The sequence below is a fragment of the Arachis hypogaea genome, chromosome 3, assembly GCF_003086295.3.
Source record: "Arachis hypogaea cultivar Tifrunner chromosome 3, arahy.Tifrunner.gnm2.J5K5, whole genome shotgun sequence".
NCBI classification, from domain to species: domain Eukaryota; kingdom Viridiplantae; phylum Streptophyta; class Magnoliopsida; order Fabales; family Fabaceae; genus Arachis; species Arachis hypogaea.
Genome location: NC_092038.1, coordinates 72,288,937 through 72,300,984, shown reverse-complemented (window position 1 = coordinate 72,300,984; position 12,048 = coordinate 72,288,937). Strand labels below are relative to the sequence as shown.

General features: G+C 39.3%; 1 non-coding gene across 1 annotated transcript; it reads left to right on the top strand.

The window, feature by feature from the left end:
* The first annotated feature begins 1,506 nt into the window (after window positions 1–1,506).
* LOC112793386 (small nucleolar RNA R71) lies at window positions 1,507–1,614 on the top strand. The gene has a single exon (XR_003198080.1). It is a non-coding gene; the product is annotated as a small nucleolar RNA R71 (small nucleolar RNA).
* The last annotated feature ends 10,434 nt before the right edge of the window (window positions 1,615–12,048 follow it).

Sequence of the window (12,048 nt, the reverse complement as noted above, 5' to 3'; positions counted from 1 at the left end):
AGAGGGATATCCTTGAGCCTTAAACACAAGGGATTCTTCATTCACTTGAATGATCAATTCTCCTCTGTCAATATCAATCACAGCCTTTGCTGTGGCTAGGAAGGGTCTGCCAAGGATGATGGATTCATCCATGCACTTCCCAGTCTCTAGGACTATGAAATCAGCAGGGATGTAATGGTCTTCAAATTTTACCAAAACATCCTCTACAAGTCCATAGGCTTGTTTTCTTGAATTGTCTGCCATCTCTAGTGAGATTCTTGCAGCTTGTACCTCAAAGATCCCTAGCTTCTCCATTACAGAGAGAGGCATGAGGTTTATGCTTGACCCTAGGTCACACAGAGCCTCTTTGAAGGTCATGGTGCCTACTGTACAAGGTATTGAGAACTTCCCAGGGTCCTGTCTCTTTTGAGGTAATCTCTACCTAGTCAAGTCATTCAGTTCTTTGGTGAGCAAAGGGGGTTCGTCCTCCCAAGTCTCATTACCAAATAACTTGTCATTTAGCTTCATGATTGCTCCAAGGTACTTAGCAACTTGCTCTTCAGTGACATCTTCGTCCTCTTCAAAGGAAGAATACTCATCAGAGCTCATGAATGGCAGAAGTAAATCCAATGGAATCTCTATGGTCTCAGTGTGAGACTCAGATTCCCATGGTTCCTCATTAGAGAACTCAGTGGAGGCCAGTGGACGTCCATTGAGGTCTTCCTCAGTGGCGCTCACTGCCTCTTCCTCCTCTCCAAATTCAGCCATGTTGATGGCCTTACACTCTCCTTTTGGATTCTCTTCTGTATTGCTTGGAAGAGTACTAGGAGGGAGTTCAGTAACTTTCTTGCTCAACTGACCCACTTGTGCCTCCAAGTTTCTAATGGAGGACCTTGTTTCAGTCATGAAACTTTGAGTGGTTTTGATTAGATCAGAGACCATGGTTGCTAAGTCAGAGTGGCTCTGCTTAGAATCCTCTGTCTGTTGCTGAGAAGATGATGGAAAAGGCTTGCCATTGCTAAACCTGTTTCTTCCACCATTATTGTTGTTGAAACCTTGTTGAGGTCTCTGTTGATCCTTCCATGAGAGATTTGGATGATTTCTCCATCAAGAATTATAGGTGTTTCCATAGGGTTCTCCCATGTAATTCACCTCTTCCATTGAAAGGTTCTCAGGATCATAAGCTTCTTCTTTAGATGAAGCATCCTTAGTACTGCCTGGTGCAGCTTGCATTCCAGACAGACTTTGAGAAATCATATTGACTTGCTGAGTCAATATTTTGTTCTGAGCTAATATAGCATTCAGAGTATTCATCTCAAGAACTCATTTCTTCTGATTCGTCCCATTGTTCACAGGATTCCTTTTAGAAGTGTACATGAATTGGTTATTTGCAACCATTTCAATGAGTTCTTGAGCTTCTGCAGGCGTCTTCTTCAGATGAAGAGATCCTCCAGCAGAGCTATCCAATGACATCTTGGACAGTTCAGACAAACCATCATAGAAGATACCTATGATGCTCCACTCAGAAAGCATGTCAGAAGGACACTTTCTGATCAATTGTTTGTATCTTTCCCAAGCTTCATAGAGGGATTCACCTTCCTTTTGTCTGAAGGTTTGGACTTCCACTCTAAGCTTACTCAATTTTTTAGGTGGAAAGAACTTTGCAAAGAAGGCATTGACTAGCTTTTCCCAAGAGTTCAGGCTTTCTTTAGGTTGTGAGTCCAACCATATTCTAGCTCTGTCTCTTACAGAAAAAGGGAATAGCATAAGTCTGTAGACCTCAGGGTCAACCCCATTGGTCTTAATAGTGTCACAGATTTGCAAGAATTCAGCTAAAAACTGATGAGGATCTTCCAATGGAAGTCCATGGAACTTGCAATTCTGTTGCATTAGAGAAACTAATTGAGGCTTAAGCTCAAAGTTGTTTGCTCCAATGGCAGGGATAGAGATGCTTCTCCCATAGAAGTCAGGAGTAGGTGCAGTAAAGTCACCCAGCACCTTCCTTGCATTGTTGGCATTGTTGTTGTTTTCGGCTGCCATGTCTTCTTCTTGTTTGAAGATTTCTATTAGGTCCTCTACAGAGAGTTGTGCTTTAGCTTCTCTTAGCTTTCGCTTCAAGGTCCTTTCAGGTTCAGGGTCAGCTTCAACAAGAATGCCTTTGTCTTTGCTCCTGCTCATATGAAAGAGAAGAGAACAAGAAAATATGGAATCCTCTATGCCACAGTATAGAGATTCCTTGAGGTGTCAAAGGAAAAGAAAAATAGAAGAAAGAGGTAGAAGAATTCGAGCTTAGTAAGATAGAGTTCGAATTGTACATGTTAGTCCATAAATAGAAGGATGTGAGAAGAGAGGAAGAAATTTTCGAAAATAAATTAAAAAGATTTTAAAAACATTATGAAAAATTGAAGAATGATTTTCAAAATTGAAGAAAGAGATAAAGTGATTTTTGAAAAAGATTTTGAAATTAGAAATAAAAAAGATATGATTGAAAACTTATTTTGAAAAAGATGTGATTAAAAAGATATGATTGAAAATATATAGTTTTAAAAAGATATGATTGAGAAGATATGATTGAAAAACAATTTAAAAAGATTTGATTTTTAAAATCAATGACTTGGCCAACAAGAAAAGATATGATTCAAACATTAAACCTTTCTCAACAGAAAAGGCAACATACTTGAAATGTTGAATCAAATCATTAATTGTTAGCAAGTATTTTTGAAAATGGAAAGAAATTGCCTTTGAAAATATATGATTGAAAAGATATGATTTGAAAAATATTTGATTTTGAAAAATTTTGAAAACTTGAAAAAAATTTGAATTAAAAACAAAATCTTCCCTCTTGTGCCATCCTGGCCTTAAACGCCCAGAATGGTATACATTCTGGCGTTTAACGCCCAAAATGCTACCCTTTTGGGCGTTAAACGCCCAGCCAGGTACCCTGGCTGGCGTTTAAACGCCAGTTTTCCTTCTTCACTGGTTGTTTTGAACGCCCATCTTTTTCTGTGTAATTCCTCTGCTGAATGTTCTGAATCTTCAATTCTCTGTATTATTGACTTGAAAAGACAAAAATTTAAAATTTTTTTTTGAATTTTTTTTATGAGGAGGAAAAATCAAAATGCAACTAAAATCAAATAAACAATGCATGCAACACACCAAACTTAAAAGTTTGTATACTACTGACACTAACAAATTGAGAATGCATATGAGAAACAACAAAACACACAAAACAAGAGAATTTAAAGATCAGAGCATGTAAATCATCAAGAACAACTTGAAGATCAATGAAGACACATGATAAATGCAAGAGGAACAGAAACATGCAATTGACACCAAACTTAAAATGAGACACTAGACTCAAACAAGAAATATTTTTGGTTTTTATGATTTTGTAATTTTTTTTGGATTTTTCGAAAATTATATAGAGAAGAAAACAAAGAGATTCAAAATTTTTAATAAGAATTCCAGGAATCATGCAATCTTAGTCTAAAGCTTTAGTCTAAAGGAATTAGACATGGCTAGCCAAGCTTCAGCAGGACATTACATTCAAGAGCTAAATTAATGAAGATCAATCAAATTTGGTGATGATGAGAACATCACCTTGAAACACTAGAATTCATTCTTAAAAATTCTGAAAAATACATAATCTAAGCAACAAGATGAACCGTCAGTTGTCCAAACTCAAACAATCCCCGGCAACGGCGCAAAAAACTTGGTGCACGAAATTGTGATCATCAATGGCGCCATCAACATGGTACACTCAATTGCAGTCTCAACTCTTTATCACAACTTCGCACAACTAACCAGCAAGTGCACTGGGTCGTCCAAGTAATAAACCTTACGCGAGTAAGGGTCGATCCCACGGAGATTGTTGGTATGAAGCAAGCTATGGTCATCTTGTAAATCTCAGTCAGGCAGATTCAAATGGTTATAGATGATTTATGAATAAAGCATAAAATAAAGATAGAGATACTTACGTAATTCATTGGTGAGAGTTTCAGATAAGCGTATGGAGATGCTTTGTCCCTTCCATCTCTCTGCTTTCTTACTGTCTTCATCCAATCCTTCTTACTCCTTTCCATGGCAAGCTGTATGTTGGGCATCACCGTTGTCAATGGCTACAGTCCCGTCCTCTCAATGAAAATGTTCAACGCGCTCTGTCACAGCACGGCTATTTAGCTGTCGGTTCTCGATCATGTCGGAATAGAATCCAGTGATTCTTTTGCGTCTATCACTAACGCCCCACAATCGCGAGTTTGAAGCTCGTCACAGTCATTCAATCCTTGAATCCTACTCAGAATACCACAGACAAGGTTTAGACCTTCCGGATTCTCTTGAATGCCGCCATCAATTCTAGCTTATACCACGAAGATTCCGATTAAGGGATCCAAGAGATATCCACTCAATCTAAGGTAGAACGGAGGTGGTTGTCAGGCACACGTTCATAGGTGAGAATGATGATGAGTGTCACGGATCATCACATTCATCAAGTTGAGGAACAAGTGATATCTTAGAACAAGAATAAGCCGAATTGAATAGAAGAACAATAGTAATTGCATTAATACTCGAGGTACAGCAGAGCTCCACACCTTAATCTATGGTGTGTAGAAACTCCACCGTTGAAAATACATAAGAACAAGGTCTAGGCATGGCCGAGAGGCCAGCCCCCATAATCTAAGAACTAGACGTCCAAAGATGATCTAGAGATCTAAAGTGATCAAAAGATGAAAATACAATAGTAAAAGGTCCTATTTGTAGAGAACTAGTAGCTTAAGGTTTACAAAGATGAGTAAATTACATAAAAATCCACTTCCGGGCCCACTTGGTGTGTGCTTGGGCTGAGCATTGAAGCTTTCATGTGTAAAGGCTCTTCTTGGAGTTAAACGCCAGCTTTTGTGCCAGTTTGGGCATTTAACTCCCATTCTTGTGCCAGTTCCGGCGTTTTACGCAAGAATTCTTGAACTGACTTGGAACGCCTGTTTGGGCCATCAAATCTCGGATAAAGTATGGACTATTATACATTGCTGGAAACCCCAGGATGTATACTTTCCAACACGATTGAGAGCGCGCCATTTGGGCTTCTGTAGCTCCAGAAAAGCCACTTCGGGTGTAGGAATGTCAGAATCCAACAGCATCTGCAGTCCCTTTCAGCCTCTGAATCAGATTTTTGCTCAGGTCCCTCAATTTCAGCCAGAAAATACCTGAAATCACAGAAAAACACACAAACTCATAGTAAAGTCCAGAAAAGTAAATTTTAACTAAAAACTAATAAAAATATAATAGAAACTAACTAAAACATACTAAAAACACACTAAAAATAATGCCAAAAAGCGTATAAATTATCCGCTCATCAGGTATTTATAGGGTAAGAGAGGGAGGGAATCCGTGTGAAAACGGGTGGGTTTGGGAGGGAAATGGTTTTGAATTTGAATGGTGAGGTAGGTGGGGTTTATTTTGGGAAATAGTGGATGGATGTGAATGGTGAAGGGATTATGGGGAAGAGGGTAGGATTTGATAGGTGAATGGTGTTTGGAGAAGAGTGTATGGAAAGATGTGAAGAAGGTGGAGAATGAGTTGGGGTAAGTAGGGATCCTGTGGGGTCCACAGATCCTGAGGTGTCAAGGATTTCTCATCCCTACACCTTTCTGGCATTTAAACGCCCTCTGTGTGCCATTTATGGCATTAAACTCCAGCTTTGCTGCCTTTCCTGGCATTAAACGCCAGGCTGGCTACCAATTCTGGCATTTAACGCCTAGAATACTACCAGACTGGGCGTTAAACGCACATTCTGCTACCCTTACTGGCGTTTAACGCCAGCCAGACACCATACACTCTTTTCTGGCATTAAACGCCAGTCTGGCTGCCATTTCTGGTGTTTAACGCCCAGAATGCTGCCAGACCAAGCGTTAAATGCCCATTTTGCTATCCTTACTGGCGTTTAAATGCAAGTAAGCTTGTCCTCCAAGGTGTGCTATTTTTAATGCTATTTTTTATTCTGCTTTAATTCTATAGCTGTTTTTGTGACTTCACATGATCATCAACCTAAAGAAAACATATAATAGCAATGGAAAATAAAATGAAAAAGTAATTAATATAGATAAATAAAATTGGGTTGCCTCCCAATAAGCACTTCTTTAATGTCAATAACTTGACAGGAAGCTCTTACAGAGCTTCACAGATGCTCAGAGCATGATTGTGGCCTCCCAACACCAAACTTAGAAGTTGAGTGTGGGGGCTTTGTCCGACTATGTATTGAGAGAAGCTTTTCATGCTTCTTCTCCATGTTTACAGAAGAAGATCCTTGAGTCTTAAACACAAGGTAGTCCTCATTCAATTGAAGGACTAACTCTCCTCTGTCCACATCAATCACAGCCCTTGCTGTGGCTAGGAAGGGTCTTCCAAAGATGATGGATTCATCCTCATCCTTCCCCGTGTCTAGGATTATGAAGTCGGCAGGGATGTAAAGGCCTTCAACCTTCACTAAGACATCCTCTACAAGTCCATAAGCCTGTTTCATTGATTTGTTTGCCATCTCTAGTGAGATTCTTGTAGCTTGCACCTCAAAAATCCCTAGTTTCTCCATTACAGAGAGTGGCATGAGGTTGATACCTGACCCCAGGTCACACAGAGCCTTCTCAAAGGTCATGGTGCCTATGGTGCAAGGTATTAAGAACTTTCTGGGATCCGGTTTCTTTTGAGGTAATGTCTGCTGAATCCAGGTATTCAGTTCATTGATGAGCAATAGAAGTTCATCCTCCCAAGTCTCATTAACAACTAACTTGGCATTCAGCTTTATGATTGCTCCTAGATACTGAGCAACTTGCTCTTCAACAATATCTTCGTCTTCTTTAGAGGAAGGATACTCATCAGAGCTCATGAATGACAATAGTAAGTTCAGTGGAATCTCTATGGTCTCTGTGTGAGCCTCAGATTCCTTTGGTTCCTCAATAGGAAACTCCTTATTGGTCAGTGGACATCTCTTGAGGTCTTTCTCACTGGGAATCACTGCCTTTTCACTCTCTCCAGGTTCGGCCATTTTGGTTATAGTTATGGCCTTGCATTCTCTTCTGTATTGCTTGGAAGAGTACTAGGAGGAGTTTCAGTAACTCTTTTACTCAGTTGACCCACTAGTGCCTCCAAATTTCTTATGGAGGACCTTGTTTCATTCATGAAACTGAGAGTGGTTTTAGATAGATCAGAGACTATGTTTGCCCTCTCTAATACAATAGTAAAAAGTGCTATATATACTAAACTAGTTACTAGGATTTACAGAAAATGAGTAGATAGTGTAGAAATCCACTTTCGAGGCCCACTTGGTGTGTTTAGGTTGAGCTTTGAAGCTTTCACATGCATAGGCCATCCTTGGAGTTAAACACCAGCTTGGAGGCCAGTTTGGGCATTTAACTCCAGTTCTGGTGCCAGTTCTGGCATTTTACGCTAGAAAAGGGTCTCTGGTGGGTGTTTGGACGCCAGTTTGGGCCATCAAATCTCGGGCAAAGTATAGAACATTAAACATTGATAGAAAGCCCAAGATGTTTACTTTCCAATGCAATTGAGAGCGTGCCAGTTAGGCTTTTGTAGCTCAAGAAAATCTACTTCGAGTGCAGAAGGGTCAGAATCCAACAGCATCTGCAATCCTTTCTCAGCCTTTGAATCAAACTTTTGCTCAGGTCCCTCAATTTCAGCCAGAAAATACCTAAAATTATAGAAAAACACACAAACTCATAGTAAAGTCTAGAAATGTCATTTTTGCATAAAAACTAATAAAAATATACTAAAAAGTCACTAAAACATACTAAAAACTATGTAAAAACAATGCCAAAAGCGTATAAATTATCCGCTCATCAATATGATAGCTCTTTATAGAAGATGCGTAGTTAAACCCATTTGTTGAACATATCTGGGGGGTATTTCCTTGTCAAGTCTTTGAACCTCTCCTAGGCCTCGTAAAGTGTTTCACCATCTTGCTGCCTGAATGTTTGCACCTCAGTTCTCAACCTATTGACTCTCTGTGGTGGGTAAAATCTTGCTAGGAAGTTGTTTACAACCTCCTCCCATGTAGTCAAGCTCTCCTTGGAAAATGCTTCCAACCACTTTGCTGCCTTATCTCTGAGTGAGAAAGGGCACAAAAGTAGCTTGTAGGTGTTAGGGTGTACACCATTGGACTTTACAATGTCACATTTCCTCAAGAATGTAGTGAGATGTTGGTTTGGGTCCTCCTAGGCACCCCCTCCATATGAACAATTATTCTGGACAAGTGTGATGAGTTGAGGTTTCAACTCAAAGTTGCTAGCATGAATTGTTGGCTTCAGAATGCTACTGCCATAGTTTCCTGGATTTAGGTTGATGTATGAGCCTAAGACTCTCCTCTCTTGCCCAATATGATTGCCAGCTTCCTCTCCAACATGGTTATATACCTCTTCCTCCATAGTGGTTCTCAGATCTTCCTCCACTACTTCCTCTCCTACTATGACTTTGCCTCTTGCTTCCCTCCTTAATCTATGGAAGGTCCTCTCAGGTTCACTATCGAAGGATGATGAAGTTTCTCCCCTTCAACTTGTCATACATACAGCAAACAGTCAGCAGAGGATAAGTGAAGTGAAAATTCTTGTTGAGGTTAGTAGTTAGCTTGGTTGATGCAATTGATCAAATAGTTAGTATGATACTAATGGAAATATAAACAATGAGTAACTAAAATGACTAAAGCGAAAGCAAAACAGAATAAGAGATGGGAAAAGAAACTGAAAAGAATATAACAAAGTAATTAAAATGCTTAATCTAGATCTCCGATCAATTTAGTAATTTTCAAATTCAAACCAATCCCCAACAATGGCACCATAAAACTTGATCGGCCGAAATTTACACCCCACAAAATTTTTTATAATGAATCTATTCTCTTGGCAAGGGCACCAAAATTATCGTCAAGTAATAACCCACAGTGGAGTGGGATCATATCCATAGAGATTGGTAGATTTGAGCAATGTTAATTAATTGTGAATTAGTCAAGCTAGGCAATAGAGAGTATGATTGCAGGATTGAAAATGAACAGGGAAGTAAATGACTCAAAAGTAAAGAGAAGAAGTAAGGTGCATAAAAGGAAATAGCAAAGTGCAGAAATGTAAATGACTGAATTGTAAATGGGAATGGGGGATTAACAGAATTGCAAACAAAGCTATAAAGAATGTGGAAGATAAGAATAGGGGAATTCATTGAGATTGGGAGATATTGTTCTCTAGGGATTAAATCTAGTTCATCTCATCTTCAATCATGTAACTCATTGACCTCTTAGCAATCATGATTGATTGAGTGATGAGCGGATATTTTATACGCTTTTTGGGGGTAATTTCATGTAGATTTTAGTATGTTTTAATTAGTTTTTAGTAGAATATTATTAGTTTTTAGGCAAAAATCATATTTCTAGACTTTACTATGAGTTTGTGTGTTTTTCTGTGATTTCAGGTAATTTCTGGCTGAAATTGAGGGAGCTGAGCAAAAATCTGAGTTAGGCTGAAAAAGGACTGCTGATGCTGTTGGATCCTGACCTCCCTGCACTCAGAATGGATTTTCTGGAGCTACAGGAGGACAATTGGCGCGCTCTCAACGGCGTTGGAAAGTAGACATCCAGGGCTTTCCAGCAATATATAATAGTCCATACTTTGCACGAAGATAGACGACGTAACTTGGCGTTGAACGCCAAGTACATGCTGCTGTTTGGAGTTAAACGCCAGAAACACGTCATGATCCGGAGTTGAACGCCCAAAACACGTTATAACTTGCAGTTCAACTCCAAGAAAAGCCTCAGCTCGTGGATAGCTTTAGTCTCAGCCCTAGCACATACCAAGTGGGCCCCATAAGTGGATTTTTTCACCAATTATCTTAGTTTACTCATATTCTGTAAACCTAGGTTACTAGTTTACTATTTAAACAACTTTTGGAGACTTATCTTGTACCTCATGACATTTTCAGATCTGAATTATACACTCTTTGGCAGCATGAGTCTCTAAACTCCATTGTTGTGGGTGAGGAGCTCTGCAGCGTCTCGATGAATTAATGCAATTGTTTCTATTTCTCCATTCAAACGTGTGTGTTCCTATCTAAGATGTTCATTCGCGCTTAATTACGAAGAAGGTGATGATCCGTGACACTCATCACCTTCCTCAATCCATGAACGTGTGCCTGACAACCACCTCCGTTCTACATCAGATTGAATGAGCTTCTCTTAGATTCTCTAATCAGAATCTTCGTGGTATAAGCTAGATTGATGGCGGCATTCATGAGAATCCGGAAAGTCTAAACCTTGTCCGTGGTATTCCGAGTAGGATTCCGGGATTGAATGACTGTGATGAACTTCAAACTCCTGAAGGCTGGGCGTTAGTGACAGACGCAAAAGAATCATTGGATTCTATTCCAACCTGATTGAGGACCGACAGATGATTAGCCGTGCTGTGACAGAGCATTTGGACCATTTTCACTGAGAGGATGGGAAGTAGCCATTGACAATGGTGACACCCTACATACAGCTTGCCATGGAGGGAACTTTGCACTTTTCCATGGATGGAATATTACATTATAGGAATAGATCAGACAAAGTATCTCCAAAACTCCAACATGTTCTCCATTACTGCATAAAAAGTATTTATTTTATGCCATTTTCCCTTTCTTCACTGAACTTGAAAAACACTGTTGTTAGCATCCTGACTAAGAATAATAAGATAAACATAGCTTGCTTCAAACCAACAATCTCTGTGGGATTTGACCCTTACTCACGTAAGGTATTACTTGAACGACACAGTGCACTTGCTGGTTAGTTGTGCGGATTGCAAAAAGTGTTATTGCAATTTCGTGCACCATTGAGCCCCAATCCCTTGGTGACTGAATCTCTCAAATCTTGATAATCAGCCAATTCCTTGGTCTAATTGCTCATGAAGAGAGATATGCTTGGTCCCTGATTATACCACATATCATTATAGGTCCAGGTAGAGGGTGGATTATATGTCACCATATCCAATCACCAAAACCCATATTCTACTCAAGTGTGAGAAGGGATTTCAAGCATGGTTTCATGTTTCTGATGCACGAAAACATGCCTCTCAACAAATTTCCCTTCGGCAAGTATACCGAATTGTCGTCAAGTAAAAACTCACAATAGAGTGAGGTCGAATCCCACAGGGATTGATTGGTCAAGCAACTTTAATTGGAGGAATGTTCTAATTGAGCTAAGCAGAAGTTGAGTTGATAATTACAGCAAATTAAATGGCGAGAAAACAAATGACAGAAAATGTAAATGCTGGAAATAAATAGTGGAAAGTAAATTGCAGAAAATAAATTGCAGAATCTTAAATGGGAATTTGGGGAGATGGACATAAAAGTAAATGGCAGAAGGTAAAGAGAATGGGTAAGATCAGAAATGGGGAATTCATTGGGCTTAGGAGATGTTGCATTCTCCAGATCAAGTTCATTCTCATCTCTTCCTCAATCAATGCATTCATTGATCTCCTTGGCAATCTTAAGTGATTGGATCCCAATTCCTTGGCAACCCAATCGCTCTAAGCTTGAACAATTGTCCAATTTCTTGATTTAATTGCTCATGGGAAGAGATGAAGTATGGTCACTGATTATACCACATGTATTTCCAAATCAAAGTGTTGGTAGGATTATATGTCACTATATCCATCCAAACCCCAATTTGGTCCAACATGAGAAAGCAATTCTAGCATGATCTCCTCATCCCTTTTCCAAGGCTCAGAGGAGATCCAATTATGGAGAGTTTCTTTTCCAAGACAACTAACCAATTGATTTAAGATCGAAAGCTTTCTAGTAAATCAAGAGAAAAGAAAGAAGAAGAAGAATGAAAACTATAATTGATCCATTGATAAACCCCAATTTTGTGGTTTATCTTGTGCTTAATTTGGGGGTTTTGTCAATATTTCTCGCGCTTATTCACAAGAAATGCATGGTTTTGTGTTCACTTCCTAATATTGCTCCATAATAGAAAACATGCTTATTTTGCCTTAGAACTGCTATATTTTGATCCTCTTTATTGCCATTCGATGCCGTGACTATTTGTTG